Raw genomic sequence first — 25102 nt, 5'->3', positions numbered from 1 at the left:
TCTAGCTATGGAAAATAGGCAATCATCAATTTTTCAATTTGACTCAATATAACTGAGTTTTATGCAATTCGACACACATTGTGACCCCTGCTCTGCATACCTAACTCTTTAATAAAGTTTTAGGACCTTGCTCAAGTACTGACTTTCTGGTGGTTGTCCAAGATCTGGAGAAAGACTAGTTAGGCAGAGGGGAAAAACAAAAGTCCACGTGATTGTAGAGGCTTCTCAGGGGCAGGAATGCAGAGAGTTGGTTTTGCAGAATGAGCAGGAATCTTTCAGACAGACAAGGCAGTGAGACTGTACCAGAGGATGGCACCAGACTGCAAATCAACGCATGGCTTCCTTCCTAAAAAATGTCTTGCTACAAGAAACTCAGCAAGGGAGATGATTCAAATTCTGGCACAAGTTTCTTATTGCCTTGAGGATTGGTTACAAACATTTTGTAGACCAGAAAATGTCCATGACTATGCCTTGAGTAACTCTGTTGTAGGCACAAAAAACAACATAAATGGACCAGAGTCACGATACCATTTTAGTAAGCTTATTCTATTAGAATTTTTGAGAAAGTAAATTAGGGCATAACATTGAGTATGATGAAGGTAGGACAGGAATTAGGGGGGATAAAAGCAAAAACAAAAAACCTTTCCACTCTATAGTGAATTGGGTCTGTATCCTAGTATTTTCTTATGTCAGTAGTTGAGTGAGGGTTATATGGGAACTCTCCATACTGTCTTCACAACTTTTCTGTATATCTAAAACTATCCTACAATAAACTGTTTATTTTTAAAATACAACAGAAATCTTCATAAGAAGAGAGAATAGCCCGAACAACGGGAGAAGGTAAGCAGGAGGGAATTGTTAGGCTAGGCAGGGCGCCGAATCATTGGACAGGATTGAGTTACCTGTGTTTTTGCAATTATAGATCCCTATCCTTAGCCCCTCGATGATCCCTTTCTTACCACGTGTGCCCTTGCTCTCACTTCCTCTTATTACTAATTAGGCTGTTTTATGTGAATTTCAGCATGCAATATTTCATATTTAATAACCCTGCATCAGAAGAAATGGGAAGTCAAAGAGGCTGGAATTTATTGCCAGGTGTTCTGGAAAACATCTGGGGCATTTATAGCGAACCCACAAAATTCCTCAATACCCTGAGGAATCTACAACGCACACTTCCCGGAATCCAATAAGTTTCAGCTGAGAATCCTATAAATACCACAGGACACAGGCTACACTCTGATCAAGCCCATTCACTGGATATTCAGGCGACAGTAAGTTGACATTCAGGAGTAGCCATAATTGGCCTTTGCATTTAGCACCTTGTTAACATAAATTGAGGAAGTTCGCACCTCTAATCTCTTGTTACTAATGTCAGGCTGCTAGAATCTGAACTCAATAAGATGAGGTTGGCTGCTGGAAAAGCTTATTTTTCTCAACAGGAGGAAACGAATCTAAATGTTTCAAGTGAGAGACATGGAATCTGACATGGGAAGTCACTTAAATCTGTGGGCAGCTTCCAAAGCTAAAGGTTAAAGTCATAAAGTCACTAAAGTTTTCACTCAGAGTCCCCACGATTTCTGTCCTTTTAAAATATCACCTCACGTTCTTCCTTGTGCCTTATATTAGAGCCAAACTGATTAATCCGATGCATCCAAATACAGTCCATGTTTTCTCTCTTCTCCTCTTTGCCCAAGCACCATTTCCTCCTATCCTCAAAAGCCCAAGTCTCATTGCTCCCTAAAAATCCTACTCAAATTTATCCTCTTTTAAAAATAGAGGGATTTGAATCCCTATCTCCATGAAGTCTTCTTTATTCCTTCAAATATCACTGTTATTTCCATCTGTGTTTATTATCTTTGTCACAACAAAATTTAACATCTAGGTTGTGTCATTTATTTTTCCTTAGCAAAATGACATACTTCTTGCAGAAGGCTCAAACTTCTTTATTCTAACAGTGCCTAAAATAGAGCTAGTGTTTGTGATGGCATCACCAAAAAGAAAGTAAAGCTTCCTGTTGGGGGGCGGGGGGGAGGGCATTAGGATAGCAATTATAAGTGAGGATTGCTCAAGCCAGAAATAAGTCCAGAGTTTGGGCCTTTATAGAGGCAGCAGAAAGGTCATCTAAAAAGAGATGAACAAGGACTTCAGGATTAAGATCGCAAAAGAAAGCTGATTAAGAGAATTCCCCTGCCCCAACCAAGAATCCAATATAATGAATGAAAATATATATAGTAGAAAGGAAGAAAAATTTACCATCAGCAACGAAACATGGAAAAGAAAACCATCTAATGCTTCAGAAATTAGAGGTCATGTAATGAAAAAGAAATTTATATAGTAGCTTAAATTGTCTGGATATCTCAGCATAGCTTTCAATCTTAGATGCCTTACTAATAAACTGGCAGATCCTGAGAATTTTCTCCATATCTCCAACATTTTGAAAGAAGCAAACTAAGTGGTTATCCTTAAATTCTCTGTGTCCTTGCTGGAGAGTAGTGGATATGGTCACTGGAAAAACCAGTAAAAGAAGGAAACTTGGGGCCAGCCTGGTGGTGTAGTGGTTAAGTTCGTGTGCTCTGCTTCAGTGGCCCAGGATTCACAAGTTCAGATCCCAGGAATGGACCTATACACTGCTCATCAAGCCATGCTGTGGTGGCATCGGACAGACAAAATAGAGCAAGATTGGAACAGATGTTAGCTTAGGGACAACCTTCCTCAAACAAAAAGAAGAAGATTGGCAACAGATATTAGCTCAGGGCGAATCTTCCTCACCAAAAAAAAAAAAAGAAGAAGGAACTCAAGTCTCCAGACCTACTCTGAATTGGGAAATTGGGGGAATAATCCAAAGCACAATGGTCGCTATGCCATGAGAATAGATTATACTTTACAACTAGGAGAAATGAATCTTAATGGAGCACCTGTAACCAAACATTTTAAAAAAAGCGCAGCTAGTGCAAAAACACTGTGCATCCATTATTTTGGACAACTCCCCTTCCCCATGCCACTAAGTTGCAGAGGAGTGTACAGAACACCAAATATCTAACCCTGAAACTACTCTTTAGTAAAGAAAACAAACTCATCCCGGATAAGGAAGGGAAAGAGTCAGTATTCAAGAAGTCACTGAGCTGCCCGGCAGTGAGCAAAATGACAAAGAAAATGGCATAGCAACTACCCAGATTTAGCTAAAACAAGGAGGAATAGCAACACAGTATTTCAAGGACAAATAATCAAATCTAAAAGAAAAAATAAACAAAAGAAAATTCTTCACAAGTGTTACAATTTAGAACAAATATAATTACTATCTGAAATTAATAAACCGAAGTCTGAAAGACATGCAGATAAACTAACAACAAAAGATGAAAAGATATATTGAACACCTGATGAAGAAAATAACATCATTACTGAATTGATACATAAATTATAACCAGCAAGGAATGAAACAGAGTCAGCTGAAAAATCAAATTACAGCAACAACAACAACAAAACTTGGGATAATCAGAAATAATGTAGGTGAGAAAGACAAAAAAGAGTAAACCAATTAGACAATAAGAAAAATAGGTATACTTGAAATATAGGAAAAACTAAAAAGCAACCAAGAATGAGAAGAAGGAGGATGTGTTTTCAAACCCTTTGTAGAAGAAGATTTCCCTGAACTGAAAATAGAATTAAATTGGCAGATACGGAGAATAGACAGCATTTCAATAAAATGTGATAGGAAATAATCAGCACCAACATGCATCCTGTTTAAGTTATTGAACTGCAGGTACAAAGAAAGTTTTCTTTAGGCATTTGAGCAGAAAAAGCAAATTATCCACAAAGAAGATATAACCAAGCTGACTTCACACTCCTCTCGGCAGGAACATTCAATGTGGAAGACAATGACTTTTTGTCTCCAAAAGTCTGAGGAAAAGAAATTGTCTAGTAAGAATATTGTATATGCATTAATCAATCAAATCAACAGGAAACATTTTACGAACTTTCATTTCTAATTTAGATTATTAGCACCTGCAAGATAAAAACTTTGAGTAATTATAGTAGCTGGCATATCACATTACATATACAAATATTTACAGAAATTTTGAAGGGAATTGTGAGGTCTTAGTTTCTTTTATCAGGTAACTTTTAATCAGATAGGGGAGACACATACTGAAATAAAATTTGAGGTAACAAAATGAATTCCTAAGGTCACAGTGGTTTAGGAAAAGAAAAAATTAGCATATTCAGGTGGCCAGAAAGTTCTTGATAGTAGTGGCTTTTGGGTGCAATGATGAAGGATGAGTAAAACGTGGAAATGTAGTGATGGAGATAAGGCAGTTCCAGCTGTGGAACCAGCATGAGCAAAGGCATGAAAGTGGAAGATGTCTGATCCATTCTGGAGAGTGTAAGTCATGTCAGGGTGGCTTGGCAGGCCAGGATGGGAGAAGGTAGTGACGGAAGAGAAGGTTGACACAAATTTCTGAAAAACCTTGTGCATTTCTTATATGTTATCCACTAAGCAGCATGAAACCACAGAAGACTTTAGAAACAGAGAATGTGTTTTGGGGTATCTAGTTTATAATCCACTATAAAGGGTTAAGCCAGCCCTGGTGGTCTGGTGGTTAAGATTCAGCACTCTTGCAACCATGGCCCAGGGTTTGTTTTCCAGTCAGAGAACCACACCACTCGTCTGTCGGTGGTCATACTGTGGCAGCTACATGTTTCTGTGATGCTGAAAGCTGTGCCACAGGTATTTTGAATACCATCAGGGTCACCCATGGTGGACAGGTTTCAGCGGAGCTTCCAGGCTAAGACAGCCTAGGAAGAAGGACCTGATCACCCACTTCCGAAAACACTGGCCATGAAAACCCTATGAATTGCAGCAGGACGTTGTCTGATACAGCGCCAGAAGGTGAGAGGATGGTGCAAAAACACCGGGCAGGGCTCGGCTCTGCTGGACACAGGGGCACTAGGAGTCAGGCGGCACTAACAACAATAAAGGGTTAATATAGCCATAGCTTGTATAATAATTTAAATGCCTTGAATACAGATCCTTCCATTGCCCCAAGATTTATTTTTTCCTTCTTTTAAGAGACAGAAGAAATGCATGACTTTCAAAGGATGTCCTGAAACCATTTTTAGCATTAGTAGACATTTATTAAATATCTGCCATGTGTGAGATCCTGGTCTTGGAATAAGATCAGTAAACATCTAGCAACATTTCTGTATTTACAGTCCTGTATTATAATAATTACTGTTTAGCAGGATAACCTTATTTTTTGTAAGTAAAAATACTACCGGGATTACTAAGGTAAGGGAATCAATATATCCATTAGACAGATTGTCAAAATGCTTAGAAACCATAAGGCTAAGTCTCATAAATCAAGAAAATTCAATTACGCTAAGCATCCTATTTCCTAAGTATTCTGGTTTTCTGGATTCTGCTTTAGTGAGTAAAGCCCTGTGAAAGATTGGCCCTTTTCCCCCATAGTTGAGGGTATCAACTTCATCAATCATTTTAAAATTCTTGCTCTCTGTAAAAATGGACAAGTTCTTTTCTCCATGACCTGATAGTAGTATAGTGTGTTGAAAAGAACATTGATTAAATCCCAGAATGGAATTATTAGCTGTGTGATCTTGGCCAAGAGAGTTAGCCTCTGGGATGGTGAGTTTCCTTATCTGTAAGCAGGAAAAATACCAAGTAGAACCCACCATTGTGGTAAACATAAGTGAGTTAATGTATAGAAAGGGTTTACAATGGCCTACTGTATATGCAGAATAAATATTAATCAGTTACATTTTTCCTTCCTTTGTCACTGGTCTTAGAATCAAGAAACCTTATTTTTTTTGTTGTCATTTTGTTCTTGTTTTTGTTTTTGGGTTTTTTTGAGGAAGATTGGCCCAGAGCTAACATCTGTGCCTATCTTCATCTATTTTATATGTGGGACGCCTGCCACAGCATGGCTTGATAAACAGTGCGTAGGTCCACGCCCGAGGTCGAGATCCAAACCAGAGAACCCTGTGCCACCAAAGCAGAGTGCCGAACTTAAGCTCCATGCCACGGGGCTGGCCCCAAGAAACTTGATTTTTTTATGACTCGAATGCACAATGTGATCTGATGCAGGCACTTAAGCAATTAGAGCCCTTGTCTATAACACATCTCTTTTGTTCTTCCGGTACTGAAACCTGTGAGGTAAATATCACGTAAAGCTGTTGTGAAGAGCAGTTGTGGAATGCAGGGGAATGAAATAATTTAATACTGCTACCCAAATGGGTATGAAATCTGGTCTGCAGGATGCCTGAGATGTGAATCATCACTCCCTGAAGAGTGAGGAAAGCTCAAACACTGTGGAGAGCATGGTGATGTACATAGATGATCTTTACTCTTACTTTGTCCACTTTACTGTGAGTGATGTTCTTCGTGTATGGCAAGTTCATACCTCCAAATGAAACTTATATGTGACCAACACACACAGATTTATTCTTGTCGATCTGATCACTAGCTGGAGCGTGTGCATCCAAAATGCTGCAATTTAGATTCTTTTGGAAATAATTATATTGCAAAAGAATTCATCCAGAAGCTAATTAAGAAATGACCGGACTTCCATTTTCCATTTCGATATCATTCCTCTTGCTTTCTTTAAAGAGGCTGGAAAGTGATGAGCCAAACTTGAAATTGCAAGTGGTAGGAAATGAGCTTGATTGGCATTTTGAAGTTTCTCAACTCTCCTTTATCCTTTAGGATAACTGATGACATACAAAAAATTTGAGAGGACTCTACTATAAATAGGTTAAAAAAATCATCACCATGTGGTCTACCTATGAGAAATATTGACTTCAATTTTTAGCCAGGCCGTATTTTGCAGGCCAGTGAAGAAATAATCATACTTGAAAAATAACGAATAATGTACAGGACTGTCTAAGTTGTACATTGTCTATTTAACTAGGTTTTCTGTCATTCTTGCCAAGTCTGTTTCTCCTGAAAGATCATTTATTTCTTCATTGAGTGGCATTGGAATCTATTTCAGCAACTGGGCTATGGATTTATACTCTACTGAAATGTCACACCGATGTAAATGCCTTGGTATTCTATGGAGGCTGTTCAAAATGAGGATCGTGTATGAAAATATTCTAGGCAGAAACACCAGTATATTGGGAGTACTATGAATTATCTTGCTACATTTTCTCTAAAATTAACCCTTAGCCCAAGGGGTGTAGGGGAACATTATCACTTCAAGTTTATTTAGATCCATGGATTCAATAGGGTGACAGCAACTTATTTCAAAGTAAAACATCATCTGCAAAGATCAACTCTATTCCCTTGCCAAGCAAAATTCCATTAACTAACTTAAATTGCACTTAATAACAATCACATAAACCAATTAGTTTCAATTTTTAACTCCATTAGGAGTCCTATTCATCACGACATTGCCAGATAGAGGTGTGCTTCTTCAGACTTTCAATGGATTAAATAAATATAACCTGAGGTGCTAATTATATCATGATGATGCAGACTCTTCAAGATTACTTCCCTTAATATAGATAGAATTTTTGGAAAATAGATCTTTTTTTCAGAAAATGTCCTTAGTCCAAACTACATTTTCTCATTTTATATTTTAAAATGAATGTGAATCTCTAATATATAATTGGATCTACAGTAACCTGTCAGCTCTGGTGATAATTATTTCTTACTATGCAAATCCAGATAACCTTTATTTTTGCTCTTTGCAAAATCCATGGCTTACCAAGTGCTCTAATCTTGAATAGTTTTGTAATCCTTTATGGTTCATAGACGGGAATTTGGTCCCAGCCATGGTGCTGTAAACTTTTTTCTTTTGTTTTTTTTTTGAATTTTTTGTTTGTTTTTGTTTTGAGGAAGATTAGCCCTGAGCTAACTACTGCCAATCCTCCTCTTTTTTTGCTGAAGAAGACTGGTCCTGAGCTAACATCCATGCCCACCTTCTTTTACTTTATACGTGGGATGCTTACCACAGCATGGCTTTTTGCCAGGCAGTGCCATTTCCACACCCAGGATCCGAACCGGCAAACCCCGGGCTGCCACAGCAGAATGTGCACACTTAACCGCTGCACCACTGGGCTGGCCCCCCGTTTTTTCTATCTATAGTATTTCCCTGTGTGATCTCACGTTCATAGTACCATCCATATGCTTATGCCTCTCAAATCCATAACTACAGCCAGGACCTCTTTCAGAAACTCTAGACTTGTGTATTTAACAGCTGACCAGCATCTCCAATTTGATACAGTTAAATGAAACTCTTGATTCTGCCCACCAATGGCACAAGCAGCAGAGCCAGATGACTTGAATTAGCATTCAGTTCAGAAGCATGTCTGGCACCTAATAAACTTCCAATAAATATTAATCATTTTTATATATTATTACTACTGAGCAGCTGTGAAATCTAATGCAAACTTCCAGTTTCTCTTCACTAAGAATGTAGGGAAAATGTACAGCCAGTTAGAACAGCTCCCTACCGCTACCTAAATCTTTCTTTTTGTTTTTCAGATATTCTTCAAGTTTCTTTCAATTGGCTCCCTGGTTTTGCTTTCACATCATTTAGTTTGGGTGTTACTTGCTTGTACAAGACCCTTATTACTATTTTCAGATTTCTTACTCACCATCTGCTATTACCAAAAGTCCAGAATGAACTGAATGAATGAAAGTCCAGTCCCCACTGAACAGCTAGGTATTCCCAAGGACCCAATATTATTATATTCATGAGAAGACGTGCTCTCACCAGTATATTCTAGAACCAGATCAGAAAAATATAGCCTGCCTCTGGCTAATTTTATAAATAAAGTTTTATTGAGACAGAGTTATGCTCATTCATTTACATTGTGTCTGTGGCTACTTTCATGCTACAACAGCAGAGTTGAGTGGTTGTAAAAGAAACTGGCCAACAAAATATAACATATTTGCTATTTTACCTTTTGCAGAAAAAGTTTGTGGGCTTCTGCTCTAGAAATTTCTGTACTCGGTGCTAGAACCTGCATCATAGTGATTTGTATCACATTCCCAAAAAAGCATCAGTTTAGTTTCAGTGGAAAAAGTTACAAAGATGAATGTTAATGTCTTAGATTTTTATCAGTTTTATAGTTTGATTTTAAAATTATTTTGGTTCTACAGTTGCATAAGAACTATAAACATGAGGAGTTTATGTTTTGTTTGCAAAATCAAGTACTATATTATAAGTCACTTAGGGACATATTAAGAGTCTGGGAACATTTGCTTTGATTTTACAGAGTTCTATACTCTCAAATTTGAGAAACCTTACACTAGGTAATTATCTAAAGATTCTGGCTGTCATGGTGGTGAGCTGGCATTGGGATTCAGGAATCTTCTCTGGGCTTTATCTCTATTCTGGCTTTATAGCAACTCCAACTATTTGTAATGAAGGGCAAGCTTTTACTTTCCCGTGATTCATCACAAATTGATACTCTTTTCTTAAAAAAATCAGTAAGATAATTATGAGAAAAATAGTCACACACTTGGGTGTTGGAATGTTACATTGCTAGAAAAGTTTTCAAATGTGTACTCTCGATTTCTCTCCTCATATCATCAAAGACCCGTAAAAATGATAGTTAGGTGAGTACCTGCTGAAGGACCACAGTAGCACTGCACAACAGGCTCCAGATAGGGTAAGAAAGTCACTGAAAAGAGAGGAGGGGGAGAGGCTGTTCCTAAATTTAAAGATCACCTGGATTCCTAGAGTGAACTGAGAAATGAATGAATTCCTCCCAGTTCCTTGGGGCAAATCTTTAGGACCCTTAAATCTATGTTGCAGACAGTCTAGGTTTGGGGACTAAGGAACACATCCCTTCAGCAATGCTTTTCAAAGTATGTCCGCTGACCATTGATTTATTCATTCATTCACTTAACAAATAGTTATTGAACAGATAAGATGTTCCAGGAACTATTATAGTTACTAGGGATACAGCCTTGAGCAAGACAATAATCCCCACACTTCTATCGTTCACATCACGTAGTTGCGTCCTAGTAAGAGAAATTGGAAAATAAACAAAGAAATAAGCAAGAAAAAACTTAAAATAGTGATTAGTGTTATGTAGGAAATTAAAATAATGTGATTTGATACACACTAACACTGGCCCCTTTCGTTTGGGTAGCCAAAGAAGCTCCAAAATGTGATTGATAAGGAGGAACAGTCCATGAATAGGCAAAACCATGCCAGGAAGTGGAAAATTCTCAATGTCGTAATGACCTTGGGGGATTGGAAGAGCAGAAAGAGGGACTTTGTGTCTAAATCCTTGTAGGTGATAGGGAGAATAGTAAAAAATAAAATCAGAGGTAATCAGGGAACAAGTAATACAGGTTTCTGTAGGCCAGGAAAAGGAAATTGGACTTTACTCAACGTTCAATAGAAAGACTTGATAGCATTTAAATGATCTGACGTGCTTTTAAGATATCACCATAGTATCCTTGTGAAGAAAAGATGACAGGCCAGCCAGAGTGAAAGCAGGACATGCCAAAATAGCCTTGGTCTTGGGTGGTGAGATTGACAATGGAACAAAGTGGAGATATTTGGGATATGGTTTAGAGGTAGATGTATATATTGAGTTTGTGGAAAAGAGGGTGAGAACAGTTGAATAGAACGGTACTAACCCTGGGCTCCAAGAAAAATTAAAGCATTCACATTTCCAATTGGAAATGGGTTGAGAGACAGGCTAGATAGCACTTTTCAATGCACACTACTATCAGTAGGTCACTGAAACAACTAAATTCTCAATAACTGTGTGAAATAGTAACTCATTAATACTGCCACTTTAGGAAGATCAAAATATTGCCACAACAGAGGCAGATTATACCAGTTAAAACCCACAGCCTCTGCTCAACACGTTGTCCAAAGGTATTACTTGCCAAACACCTTGATATTTGCTGTTTGTCTCACTTCTTCTGACTCTTAATTTCTGAATTGTGTTCTTGTGATATGACTCCTGAAAACTGGTCCATCGCCTTTCATTTCACCACTATAATAATAACTAACTTTATTGAAAACTGTAGTGGTTACCTCTCGTACCCCTGTTACATCTCTTACGGCCTCCCTCTGATTTCCGGTACAGCAACAGCCCACTGCTGTTTCCTGGGACCTCAGATTCATGGGGCTCTGACAGCATTTCACTTTAACCATGTACCCCGCATCTTTTTGACTTCTGCCTTGGAAGTTCTACTTTAAAGGAGCCTGCTGTCTGCTCAGCTCACTGAGCCCACAAACACAAGGACAATCTGGGATCATGAAAGGGTTAATCATTCAGGGTGATGCTCAACCAATGGAGGAAGCTGGATGAATGCTCCAGCCTTCTCCTCTTGAAGTCACCCATTCTGAGAGTGTTCTGTTTGCTCCCTAGGCAGTTCCAGCCAAGTTCAATTCCTGTTGCCCACAGGGGTAAACGTTATAATGAGGCATTGTATTGAATTTTCTTCCTTTCCTCTCATCCTCTCATCCTCCCTGCATCCAGTTTCTCTGTTTTTCCCTCTGGATCTGTCTCCTATATAAGCTCCAAGTCTTTGGTTGAGTCCCTGATTTGGGGACAATCCCATAATAGGACAAATAAGTACATCCGACAAACAATCTGTAAAATATTTTACCTATATTTTTCTCTAATTCTCATCACAATCTAAAAGTTATGTCCTATTTTCCTCTATTATATGTTAAGAAAACTAGGATTCCGAGAAATTAAGCAATTTGTCCAAATTCCCATAGCTAGTAGACAACAATGCCAACATTCCGAATACATATGTCTGACTGTAGCAGAGCATGGTTTTTGCTCCCCACTCTAGTGATGCTATAAGATATATTTCCTTCATTTTTGGCTTGGTATTTTGGCAAAAGCTTTCCTACTCTAGTCTGGCTCTGGGCTTTATCTCTTGATTTATTCTTCTCTGGGCTGTCTCTAACCCCTGATTAGGACGGCTCATATTCCCAGAGAAGCCCCCACCACTCCTACATGACGTGGTTTAGATTCCAGGGCAACCAGCACTTAGGGATTAAAAAAATTTTCCTTTACAGGTGATAGACTTGAGTAAAGATTGACGATGGCTGCTTTGCATTTTTGACCCTAGTGAGTACCAGATTAGTTCCTATAAAGATCACAGGGAATTTTCTCTCTCTCTCTTTAGATGTTTTTCCAAATTTCAATTTAAGATATGAATTATTTTAGTTTATTATACTGACTTAGTACTGCTGAGATATTATAATTTTTAGAAACCGTTAGTGAGTGAAGTACTGTGAATTCCCACACGTAGTGCTTTTTTCCTAGATACAATAAAAAATAGGCACTATGGAATTTAAAATTCTTTAAGTACTGCCTGATGGTTAACTGAAATTATATACATTTTTCTATCTCTTTGAGGCTATGAAATCATGTTTTGCTAATTTCCATGAGCTGAATAAATTTCTCGCCTCAAATCAGTAGCTAGCAGCAGCTACAATTTGTTGAATCTTTGCTATATACTAGGTGCTTTTCCTGCATATTGAAGGAACCATAGATTGTCTAAACCAACACCTAACACTCATCCTAAACTCATTTGTCTATGTCCACTATAGAGGCTGGAAAAATAAGCACATTCCTATCTTCCTTTGCAGGATAGCCATGTGACATAATTATGGCCAATGATACCTAAGTGGCCATCTATTGATGAGAAGCTTTCAGAAAAGTTTTTCTTATCCCTAATGAAAGGGATGGATAGGGCTGGCATGACCAACCATGGCCCTTTTTTCCTATTTTGAATGTGGATTTGATGCCTACTGCTGTGGCAGCTATCTTGTGCCCGTGAGGAAATGATCAAGAGGATCACATTTATTTTGATGAACAAAATAGTTGTAAAATGCTTCTTGTACATTTAAGACAGTATGAAGCACTTTAGGGAGCATAAAATAAGTGTTAGCATGACTCCTGTCCTAAAAATCCTTATAATGTATTTGTAGGGGTATAGAAAAGAGACTAGGAAGGAGAGCAGGGTCAACATTTTACATCAATTGGATGCCATGATAGGTTCCAAAGGCATTCATATGCCCAAAGGAGAAGAGTCAAAGATCTTGCCAATGCAAAGCACTAAAAATTGGCATCATGATGATCTTAGCATAGCGTCTCACTGACGGGTGTGTCAATCTGGGAAGCCACCTTTCCTATCATTACCCTTCCCTCCTCAGGAAAATATCTTTAGTCCGTATCCCACCACATAAGGAACAGCCCAAACAGACAGACTGTGCAATCCAGATCTATATCGTGGAGCCACGAGAAGGAAGGAGTCTGAATTTAAGAAATGAAAAATACTATTATTCCCTCCAATTGCTAAAAGCCCAGAAAGGAACAATATTTTCATCCAAATTGTCTGGCTTTCATTGTACATATTAGAGCCAGACATGTAGTAAACCAGATGCAATTTGAGACTTGTGGAATTTATTTCTCAGCCAAGCAAGAAGCTGAATTAATAGACTTTTACTTTTACTTTTGTTGAAATGAGAAAGCTGAAGATTTTCCAGCATATTCCTACCAGATGGCATGCTCTATTGCCTACAATTTTGCTTTCTGCTGTGGATCGCTTCCAACTTGGTCTCCTCAAAGGTGAAGAGGAAAAATACATATCCGCCTATTTGTATGGTAATCAAAGGAGGAGAGAGAGGAAAGATCAGTCTACCTGCCTCCAGCGATGGCTCAACTTGACCTAATTGTGTAATTCTTTCAGCCTCTGCTAAGATAACATATGTCTTCCTGAACTTTAAAAGCAAGCAATATTAACCAATTTTGGTATGACAAATAAAGTGAATGGATGTTTGATGGCTAATGACCTAAATATAAGAAAACGTGCTGATATTTATGAGGCCTATGAGTGATGATGGAAAAGAAGGAATTAATATGTTAATCAAAACCAACTGAACAAATTCACCACTTTAAAGAAAGTGTTTAAATTGGAAGCATCAATTTGTTACTCGTATTTTCATATGGGATCTCCTTAGAAGTTTTTGGTGTGTCATCAAAAGAGGTATTAGAAACTAATCATTTTTAGAGCTATAGATAATAGAATCAGAAAAATGCATTATTTAAAGTTATATTTAAGTCAGCCTAGATTAAAATCTCATATTTTACAGTTTAAATACGTGGTCCTGAGAAGTGAGAAATTTAAAAGTGGGAAAAGAGAATATTTATACAGTAAACTGAACCTGAATTCTACTCTCTCCCTGATAACTGATGGTTCCAAGAAGCATATTTCTGATCCCCTCTCCAAAATTACCAGTAAATACTATAGGGATGGTTCTCAAAAAGCTGGTGATTTTCCAGAATGGCACAGCTCTGCTAACCCCAGCTTTGATCCATTTTTTGTATCTGCTTGCTGTGAAAGCAAATGACCATTTATTTACCAGTGTAGAAACTGACATCAGTGAAGCAGAATCAATACAATTTTCTACCTGTTCCCACACTGACTTAAATGGCTAGAGACCATTTATGATTTATTTCACTTTTGCTGTGAAGTGTGCACAGATATTAGCCTTCAAAGATAAAGCACTGGATGCCATGATTCTTGAAACATAATTAATATTTGGTCCAGCATTTTATAAGTCATGTCCATGTACATCATCTTTTTTGAGCTCCATAATGCCTCTTCCCATTTCAGGACTGGGTATAACTTGTCTGCTTTCAAAGTCCATGAAGAGCGTTTCTCATTGGTCCTTGGGTTACCTGACTGTTCCTGGCTGTGACAAGGCAGGAAGAGTGTGTTCTGATTCCTTTACAGCTCTAGAAGGGGATGTCCACCTACAAGTGTCCTTCCCCCTTAACACATGCTATAGGAGGCGATGATTCCAAAAAGTACTCAAAGTAAGTCAGGCTAGAGGGGTGGATTCTGGGAAGTCACAAAAATAAAAACAAAATCCACATTTATCCACCACAAGGCCAAGTTGGGGCTTAAACTTCTGTCATCGTACCATTGTCCTTTGCCTGCTTCTGTCCCTCCATACTTCCCACACTCCTGTTAACAGCGAATATTTTCATCCAAGAATTAGACTCTTGGGACTTGACATTCTCATACGCATCTCTCTCTCTCTCTTTTTTTGCTATTTTATATAACTTCAAAAACTCATTTCAGATTCTGGTTTGGTGTGCTATGTTAGAAATACCGCATTTATCAGGTGAGTGGTCTGTGTGGTCTGGTCTCTTATGGTTCTACAAATTTTGCTTTGAATGTAATTTTTCATCTTACGTTCTCCTGTCTTTCCAAACTGCCTTATCGCACCTGCCAGTTGTTCAGAGAATTCATTCTTGAGCAATGTCATATTATCAATATTAAAATTGTATGAGTTAAGCCTTTTTTGGAAAGTGATTCAAGTCTTAATTTTTTATTACAGTCGTAATCACTTCCAAAAATTTCTTGATATGGACATTAATTAAAGTTAAGTTCTATTTATTTTGTGCTAAAATTTGTAGCAATATTTATGAGGTGAAAGTGTTAGGTGTTACACGACAATGAAATCGAAACTGATTTATAGATGAGGAGAATGCATCGGTGTCATCAAACACGGCTCCTTATTTAAAAATAAAAGCTGAAATCATCCCATGCTACACTAGCTCTGTAACTATTTTACCTTTTGGGGTCTTTAAATAAACTGTTTACGTGCAAGGAGATGAAATTTTAAAAACATTCTTTCCTTTTTGCCATAGATCTTAATGTTTTCTTACCAGGTTATTGAAGACAGAAGATCTATTGTATTCTTTAGTCAAGGTCAAGGTGCTGAGCCATTCCTTTTTCCCAAAATGCCTCCCTCACCCCTACATTTCCACATCTGGTATATCTTATATCCAGGTAAACACTTTGCATGTGGCTCTTCTTTGACTGTTTACTTCTCTGATCACCAAAAGAGTAAGAGTTAAACACATCTGAACAAAACTGCAACAAAAGAGAATCTTTTAAAAGGAAAAAAAATCAGTATTAGTTCTTTAGTAGATATGAATAGCACCCACTCTTCTGTGTATCAGATATGATGGAAGCCACCTTGTGAAATATTCTGAATACTCCACACTGTTTCGGAATTGTGCAATGGCTTTTTCCTCCCTTTGGCTTCCTCAGTCAACAGACGGAAACTCTCTCACTCTCCTACATACTTGGCTATTAAACTTTCAGTACACTGCCAAAAAAATCCTCTCAAACAAATAACCAGACATACCACAGAAAGAAAATTCTAGAATGAAGAAGTAAAATCTAACCATGCTAATAGGTATGATATTAGAGCGGTAATATTGGAAGATTTTTTGTGAAATATTCCATGCCTAGCAAGCCTTAAGTAGTTTGTTATTTAAATATTTTACTGACTCTGAGTCACACTTTGTAAAATTCCAGAGACTTTCATTCATTTCCCTGCACGCATAGCCTCATGAACAAATGCCCCGCAAGTTGTAGGATAAGTTGCTTCCATTTGATTTCCTTTAATCTCTGGTGGAGAAAGGAGAGGATTTCTTTTTTTATTTTTGTTTCTGTTCTGCATAGCATAGAGAGACAAAGGTCAAGTACACACAATTCACTAAAGAAGAAGAAGGAGGAGGAGGAGGAGTGTGAGGAGAAAGAAGAGGAGGAAGAAAAGGAAGAGAAAGAGGGGGGAGAGGAGGAGGAGGAGAAGGAGAAAATATTTCTCACTATAAATATAAATATGATTTTATTTATAATAATCAGAGAAATCCACATACTTCAAAAGGAAAATGAAAATACCATTTAAAATACATCAAATTGGGGCCAGCCCAGTGATGTAGTGGTTAATTCACGTACCCATCTTTAGAGGCCCGGGCTTTGCGAGTTTGGATCCCAGGCACCGACCTACACACTGCCCATCAAGCCATGCTATGGCGGTGTCCCACATACAAAGTGGGGGAAGATTGGCACAGATTGTTAGCTCAGGACCAATCTTCCTCACCAAAAAAGTATATAAATAAAATAAAATGAAATACATAAATTGATAAAGTTCCTCACCTAATTTTTTAATTTCAGCTTTATTGAGGTATATTTGACATGTAAAATTGTAAGATATTTAAATTGTACATCATGGTGATTTAATACAGGCATACATTGTGAAAGATTTCTGCTCATCTAGTTAATTAACACATCCATCACTGCACCTATTTACTTCTCTATTTTCTTTTGGTGAGGACATTTGAGTTCTACTCTCCAGCTAATTTCAGTTATACAGTACAGTGTTATTAATTATAGTCACTATGTTTTACATCAAATTTTCAGACTTCATTCGTCTTATAGCTGAAAGTTTATACTCTTTTACCAATCTCTCCCTATTCCCCAACACCCAGCCTCTCTCAACCACCTTATACTCTCTGTTTCTATGAGTTTGGGATTTTTTTAGATTCCACAGATAAGTGATATCATGGAGAATTTACCTTTCTCTGTCTGTCTTATTGCATTAGCATAATGTCCTCAAGGTCCATCCATGTTGTTGTAAATGGTAGGATTTCCTTCTTTCTCATGGCTGATATTATATATATATATCATATCTTCTTTATCCATTCATCCATTGATGGTCACTTATGTTGTTTCCTTATCTTGGCTATTGTTAATAATGCTGCAATGAATATGGGAGTACAGACATCTCTGTGATACCCTATTCCTTTGGATATATAGCAAGAAGTGGGATTGCTGGATCATATGGTAGTTCTTGGTAGTTCTACTTTTAATTTTTTAAGGAACTTCCATACTCTTTCCCATAATGGCTACACCAACTTACATTCCTACCAACAGTGCACATGGGGTCCCTTTTTTCAACATCCTCACCAATACTTGTTATCTCTTATCTTTTTGATGACAGCCATTTTGACAGGTGTGAGGTGATATCTCCTTGGAGTTTTGATTTACATTTCCCTGATGATTAATGCTGTCAAGCACCTTTTAATGTACCTGTTGACCGTTTGTATGTCGTCTTTGGAAAAATGCCTTTTCACTTCCTCTGATTATTTTTTAATTGGATTGTTGGTCTTTTGCTATTGAGTTATATGAGTTATTTATATATTTTGGATATTAATCATTTATCATATATATGATTTGCAAATATTTTCTCCCATTCCATAGCTTGTGTTTTCATTTTTTTATTGTTTTTTTTTTTTTTTTTGCTCTGTAGAAGCTTTTTAGTTTGATGTGGTTCCACCTTTTTTAAATTTTGCTTTTGTTGCCTTGCTTTTGGTGTCATATCCAAAAAATTGTTGCCAAGATAAATGTTAAGGAACTTCTTCTCTATGTTTTTTTCTAGGATTTTTATGGTTTCAGTTTTTATTTTTATGTCTATAATCCATTTCAAGTTAATTTTCACAAGTGGTGTAAGAGTCCAATATCATTCTTCTGTACGTGGTTATGCAGGTTCCCAGCACCATTTATTAAAGTAACTTTCCTTTCCCCATTGACTATTCTTGGTTCCCTCCTCAAACATTAGTTAACTGTGGATGTGAGGGTTTATTTCTGGGCTCTCAATTCTATTCCATAAGCATTTGTGTTTATTTTTATGCCAGTATCCTACTGTTTTGATTACTATAGCTTTGGCATGTAGCTTGAAATCAGGAAGCATGATGCCTCCAGCTTTGTTCTTCTTTCACAAGATTGCCTTGGCTATTCAGGGTCTTTTGTGGTTCTAAATAAATTTTAGGATTGTTTTTCTGTTTCTGTGAAAATGCCATTGTAATTTTGATAGGGATTGCATATAATCTGTAGATTGCTTTAGGGAATATGGACATTGTAACAATATTAATTCTTCTAATCCATGAGCATAGAATGTCTTTCCATTTATTCGTCTTCTTCAGTTTCATTCATCAGTGTTTTATAGTTTTCAGTGTTCCAATCTTATATCTCCTTGGTTAAATTTATTCCTAGGTATTTTATTCTTTTCGATGTAGTTGTAAATAGAGTTATTTTCTTAGTTTCTCTTTATGGTACTTTGATATTAATCTTTAGAAACAGAGCTGATTTTTGTATATTGACTTTGTATTCTAAAACTTTACTGAATTTGTTTATTAGCTCTAACACTTTTCTGGTGGAATCTTTAGGGTTTTCTACATGTATCATGTCATCTGCAAATAGAGACAGTTTTACTTCTTTTCCGACTCTGATACTTTTTATTTCTTTTTCTTGACTAATTACTCTGGTGAAGACTTCAAGTACCATGTTGAATAAAAGTGGTGACAGTGGGCATCATTTTCTTGTTCCTGATCTTAGAGGAAAAGCTGTTAATCAGTTTTTCACCACTGTGTATGATGTTAGCTGTGGGCTTGTTATATATGACCTTTATTATGTTGAGGTACTTTCCCTCGATACCCAGCTTGTTGAGAGTTTTTATCATGAACAGATGTCGAATTTTGCCAAATGCTTTTACTGTATCTACTTAGATGATCATATTATTTTTATCCCTCACTTTGTTAAAGTGGTGTATCATATTGATTGATTTGCAGATTTTGGACCTTCTTTGCATTCCTGAAATAAATCCCACTTGATCATAGTGTAGGATCCTTTTAATGTATTGTTGAATCCAGTTTGCTAATATTTTGTTGAGAATTTTTGCATCTTTGTTTATCAGGGATATTGGCCTGTAATTTTCTTTTCTTGTAGCATCTTTGTTTGGTTTTGGTATCAGAGTAAAATGCTGGCCTCATAAAATGAGTTTAGAAGTGCTCCTTCCTCTTCTATTATTTGGAAAAGTTTGAGAAGAATTGGTACTAATTCTTCTTTAAACATTTGATGTAATTCACCAGTGAAGCTATGTGGTCTATACTTTTCTTTATTGGGAGGTATTTGATTACTAATTCAATCTCCTGGCTAGTAATTGGTCTGTTCCAATTTTCTTTTTCTTCATAATTCAGTCTTGGTCAGTTTTATGTTTCTAGGAATTTATCCATTTCTTCTAGGTTGTCCAATTTGTTAATACATAATTGGTTTGTGGTAGCCTCTTATGACCTTTGTATTTGTTTAGTATAAGTTATAATGTCTCCTCTTTTATTTCTAATTTTATTTATTTGAGTCCTCTCCCTTTTTCTTGACAAGTCTAGTGGAAAGTTTGTCTGTTTTCTTAATCTTTTCAAAACACCAGCTCTAAATTTCATTGATCTTTTCAGTCTCAATTTCATTTTTATCAGCTCTGATCTTTGTTATTTCCTTCCTTCTACTCCCTGGCAACCTGGAATGGTCCACAGGGAGAACGCAGAGACATCGCCTGCAGCCTTCCCAGAGGGTCTCCAAGAGGATCACAGTGAGCCCCTAGCCAGAGGCTAAATTAGAATCCTGACACCAAGGCAACAGCTTTGGAAGTATGCAAATAGGCCTTTTTCAAGGAAAGACTGGGAGATGAGCCTTTTTGGCTGCCCCCTCTGCACTGAGCCCTGGGAGGATAAGCACAGCAAATCCTTTGAGCCCATTAAGAACTGTTTCTTTGCTTGCTCTAGTCTTGTGGGTCTTATAGAAGCAAATCCCATTAATTTTCAGAACTAGGTGATCTGGGAGCCAATCCCTTAGATGGAAGTCTTAAAAGTTGGGGACATTAAATGTTGGGTACAAATCCTTTGCTCTTCAGGGAGAAGCTGGGAGTTATGCGTTCCCTTCCTATTGTATGTCACTGTGACAGGGGTGGGGTTTATGGCGAGAATATGTCTCAGCCTTTCCTACCCATTTCGATATGGGTATTTTCTAGTTCACTGATGTGTAGCTCACCTAGTTTCTGATTTATTGCAATAGAAATTGCTCCACATGTAGCCATAGATTCAGGGTGTTCATGGTAGGAGGTAAGTTCTTAGGAACCCTCTATGTCATCATCTTTGACTAGTTTCTTTTTTTTAATTCAAGACAGAATTCTGGCAAGCATCTCACTCCTTATTAATTGACATTTGGGGGCTGGCCCGGTGGCGCACGTTCCGCTTCAGCAGCCCAGGGTCCGCCAGTTCGGATCCCAGATACGGACATGGCACCACATGGCAAGCCATGCTGTGGCAGGTGTCCCACATATAAAGTGGAGGAAGATGGGCACGGATGTGAGCTCAGGGCCAGTCTTCCTCAGCAAAAAGAAGAGGATTGGCACCAAATGTTAGCTCAGGGCTAATCTTCCTCAAATAAATAAATAAATACTTGACATTAGGTAAGTGACTGAATCACTTATTGAACCTAATTACTACCAAACTCAACTCTAAAATCTAGTATGTCAAAGGGATTATCTTTTTTTCTTCATGTTAAAAATTGTCAGATATGCATACAAAAGAATTGCTAAACATATGTGTACACACACATACATATATAAACAAAGTTTAACAAGTAGATAAAAGTGAGCACTCAAATAACATGGCTGAGTTTCTAGAAAAGACAGAATTTTGCCACTACCTTGAAAGTCATGGGTTCCTTAACCACTCACTCTTATAAGCAGCTACTATTCTGAAATTTGTATTAAAATCTCCTGGATTTCTTGTTTTCTGTAACTTTCTCATTCGTGTATCCATATTAAAGAGATAGTTTAGCTTTCTTGCAATTGAGACTTATATAAATAAAATCACACTGTGTGTATTCTTTTGTGACACGATTCTTTCACTCAGCATGTTGTTGAGATGCATTTATGTTGATGTGTGTATTTGTACGTCAGTCATTTTCATTACTACATAGTAATGCTTATTCAACATTGCTTTATTTGACCTTTCTACTTTTGATGATCATCTGTGTTGTTTCAAGTTTGGAAATGTTATTAACAAGGCTCCTAAGATCAGTCTCATATACGTATCCTGATGTAAATATGTATACATTTTTTTCCTAAGAGTGGAAACCTTCAGTCCTAGGGAATGCCAAAATATTACAAAATATTTCAATTCATTCTTCCCTAACCAGGGTATGAGAGTTCTTGTTGCTCCTACTTCCTGAGTGTTTTCTCACTTTTAATTTTTGCTAGTCTCATCATGTGGTTTTAATTGCCTATCGTGATTGCTAATAGGTGCGTATTCGTTCTGTAACAGTAGCACTATCAAATATCATGTGTCGTCATAGGTTCATTGCCTATATGAATTTTTACTTCTGTGAAGTGGTTCTTTAAATTTTCTGCTCATTTTGTGTCGGATTGTTTGCCTTTCATGCATATATATATATATATATATATAATTGTTATTCTATACCACGAATATGAATTCTAGTATACAACATACTTTTGCCAGAAAAAAATCTTTAATATCTTAATATCTTTGTCTCAGAACTTCATAACAAATTCCTCAGATTTCTGTAAAGCTCCTCATCCTAAGGTCCTCCATGGTACTGCACCAATCTATTTTTCCAAACTGAAATTATTTTCTGTGGTATCATGCAAAAATACTCTATTTTTTTTTTTCAAAACAAATGCTCTTTCACCTTTTTTAGAGAGAACTTTACTTGTCCTCATCTGCAGAAAATCAACCAATCCATCAAAATATATTTTGACTGTGACCTCCCCTAAATTCTATTCTTGAGTCTCACCTAGAGATGAATCCTTCCCTTTTTTTCCCACTTTCCCATTTTTTGGTTCATGGGCAGTAAAGGAACACTGATATTTTGTATCTAACCACTAAATGACAAAACTGATGATTGCATTTTTAAACCTTCACAAAGAGATGTGGTAAACCGTATAATAAAGCACATTTTGTAGATCACAAAACTGAAACTTGGATCTAATAGGTAACCTGCCCAAGGAGAAACAACCTGTTATTATGGTAAAGCCAAAATTCATACTCCTTTCTGCTTAATGCCAGTATTTGTACTTTCTCTACTGCTCCATCCCACTGAAAAGTATCTTACAATGCTTGTCAACATATTTACCTACATAGAGAGTCATAGCAAGGGCATTGCAGCCAGAATGTTTGGTGGAGTGCATTGAATAGTGGCCCTTAAAAAGGTATGTCTACATCCTAACCCTGAGAACCTGTGAATGTGATAAAAAGATTCTTTGCAGATATAATCAAATAAAGGATCTTAAAATGAGATAACCCTGTATTATCTGGGTAGGCGCTACATGTAATGATAAGTATCCTTATAAGAGACAGAAGAAAAGTCACAGACAGGAGAAGAGAGGCCACGTGAAGACAAGAGGCAGAGACTGGAGTTATGCAGATACAAGTCCTGCTGCCAGTCATCAAAAGCTGGAAGAGGCAAGAAGGGATCCTCCCCCAAGCCTTTAGAGGGTGTGCGACTGCAGACATTTTGATTTCAGACTCTGCCTTCCAGAACTGGGAGAGGAGAAGTTTCTGTTAGTTTAAGCCACCCAATTTGTAGTAATTTGTTACAGCAGCCCTAGGAAACTAATATACCTGGATTTGCAATCTATTTTACAACTTTTTTTGCCTTGTAACCTAGAGCAAAATATTAAAGCTCTCTGAACATCAGTTTCTTCTCTAAAAATGAGGATGAAAAGAGCACTCTGGTTGTTTTTATAATTAAATGATTTAATAAATGTGAAGTGCTTAAACATTTCATGGTGCAAAGTGAGCCCTCAATAAATCTTAACTATTTTTATTATTGATTCATTATCCTGCTAACTAAATTTTAAACACTGAAGAACAGGAACTAAAATATATTTATCTTTAGATTACGACAGAAGAGCCTAGCGCAGTTCTTATTTAAAATATTCACCACCTTGAAATAGCGAACATCTAGGATCCGCCAACCCATTAAACTGGTCTATAGCAATTCTAGAAATATAGGAAAGAAAATATAAGGAAATAACCATTATCGGAAATTAAACCACACTTTAGTCATCACTTAAACTTTTAAGAAAATACTTCTTGATAATTGAATAATGCAGTCCTTTTAGAAAATATAGGATGTTAAATGTAAAGGAGATTTTGTAATTTTACCAAATGGAAGATTTTTTTAAAAACATTTTTGAAAAATAACTGAAGATTAAATATTGCTACCTCCCTCTAATTCCTTTAATTATCCCAAGCTTATCAGTCTTTGACAAATCAAATTCATTATTTTCCATCAATATTACTTCTCAAGTACTCACAGAATAAGTTGGGCATGGCTGTCCTCTCTGAGTGAACCCGAGACCAAGACTTTTTCTCAAAAACTAGTCAGAAGCAGTCCTGGCTTGGAGGGCTGGTTGTCATAGCATGGATTACATCATCTGTTCATCTTGGCTAGCCCTTACAAAGTCTAGATGTCTCCGAGGTGTCTCTTTGGCTAGAGTTTCTTGTTTCACCAATTAAGCTACTTTATTACCAGTCAGTCTGCCACTGTATTTCTGGGTTCCACCCAAGGAGCTTGTATGCAAAGCCTTCTTGGCCAGTAAATAAGAAGCAGGAGAGAGAACGGTATCTGACAGGACTCTACCAGCCTAGACAAGGGGGAGCTGCCAAACTGGATTAAGAATCTCTCATTCTGGTGTTTTCAACAAAACCAAATTTTATAAATAACTATTTCAAAAATACGTTGGTGCCCCTATTTTACATTTATATCATTAGAAATAGTATAGTATGTGTGCGGAAAGTATTAAGGATACTTACCTCATTTAGGATTAAATGCGCATGTCTGGAAACAAAATCTCTGATGGGTCTATCACTAGTGGTGAGAGTGTGGGAAAGTTACTTGACCTCTCTGTTTCTTTCCCTTTGCCTGTAAAATGAGTTAATAAGAAGACACAGAATATAGGTTTACAATAAGAATTCAATGAGTTAATGTACAGTACATACATATGTAGTCAATAAATGTCAGTTATTACTTTAATAAATATTTTTCTTCAAGAAAAGCTTAGAAGATGTGGAGTTTATGCTTATCAGCTCCAGAAGGAGTGACTAACTATACTTTTTTTCAAAATGGTTCACTTTAACATAGTTACAACCAGAGCTCATAGATGGGGTCTCTAAGAAGGCAAATAAATAGTACCCCTTTGCCTCATGAATGTATGGAACCAATTATGATAGAATACAAAGGAGTTGGCCTACTCATAAAGGCAAGGGTGGTGGATGCATTTCAGGCTCCCTATTTGTTAAGCGTCACCATGGGATAACACTCCCCAGGGAAAGATTGAGTCTGCAGAGCAGGACCAAATGCCAGGTCAAGGTTTCCCACTACCCTTGATGATGAGTATCTCAGTTAGACAGCAAACCTCTGTTTCTCACAATT

The 25102-nt window shown here is 37.2% G+C and overlaps 1 long non-coding RNA gene across 2 annotated transcripts in view; it reads right to left on the bottom strand.

Moving 5' to 3' along the window:
• Positions 1-24167, bottom strand: part of LOC138923504 (uncharacterized) — a 96985-nt gene extending 72818 nt beyond the window's left edge. Inside the window, exon 1 of one of the 2 annotated variants that reach the window (XR_011437175.1) lies at positions 23985-24167. This is a non-coding gene — a long non-coding RNA (uncharacterized lncRNA). The remainder of the gene's footprint in view (positions 1-23984) is intronic. The other variant, XR_011437176.1, reaches the window with a different exon arrangement.
• Positions 24168-25102: the final 935 nt, after the last annotated feature.

This window comes from Equus caballus, chromosome 3 (assembly GCF_041296265.1).
Source record: "Equus caballus isolate H_3958 breed thoroughbred chromosome 3, TB-T2T, whole genome shotgun sequence".
Taxonomy (NCBI): Eukaryota; Metazoa; Chordata; class Mammalia; order Perissodactyla; family Equidae; genus Equus; species Equus caballus.
The sequence above is the reverse complement of the archived record's forward strand: the minus strand, read 5'-3'. Positions and strand labels throughout refer to the sequence as shown.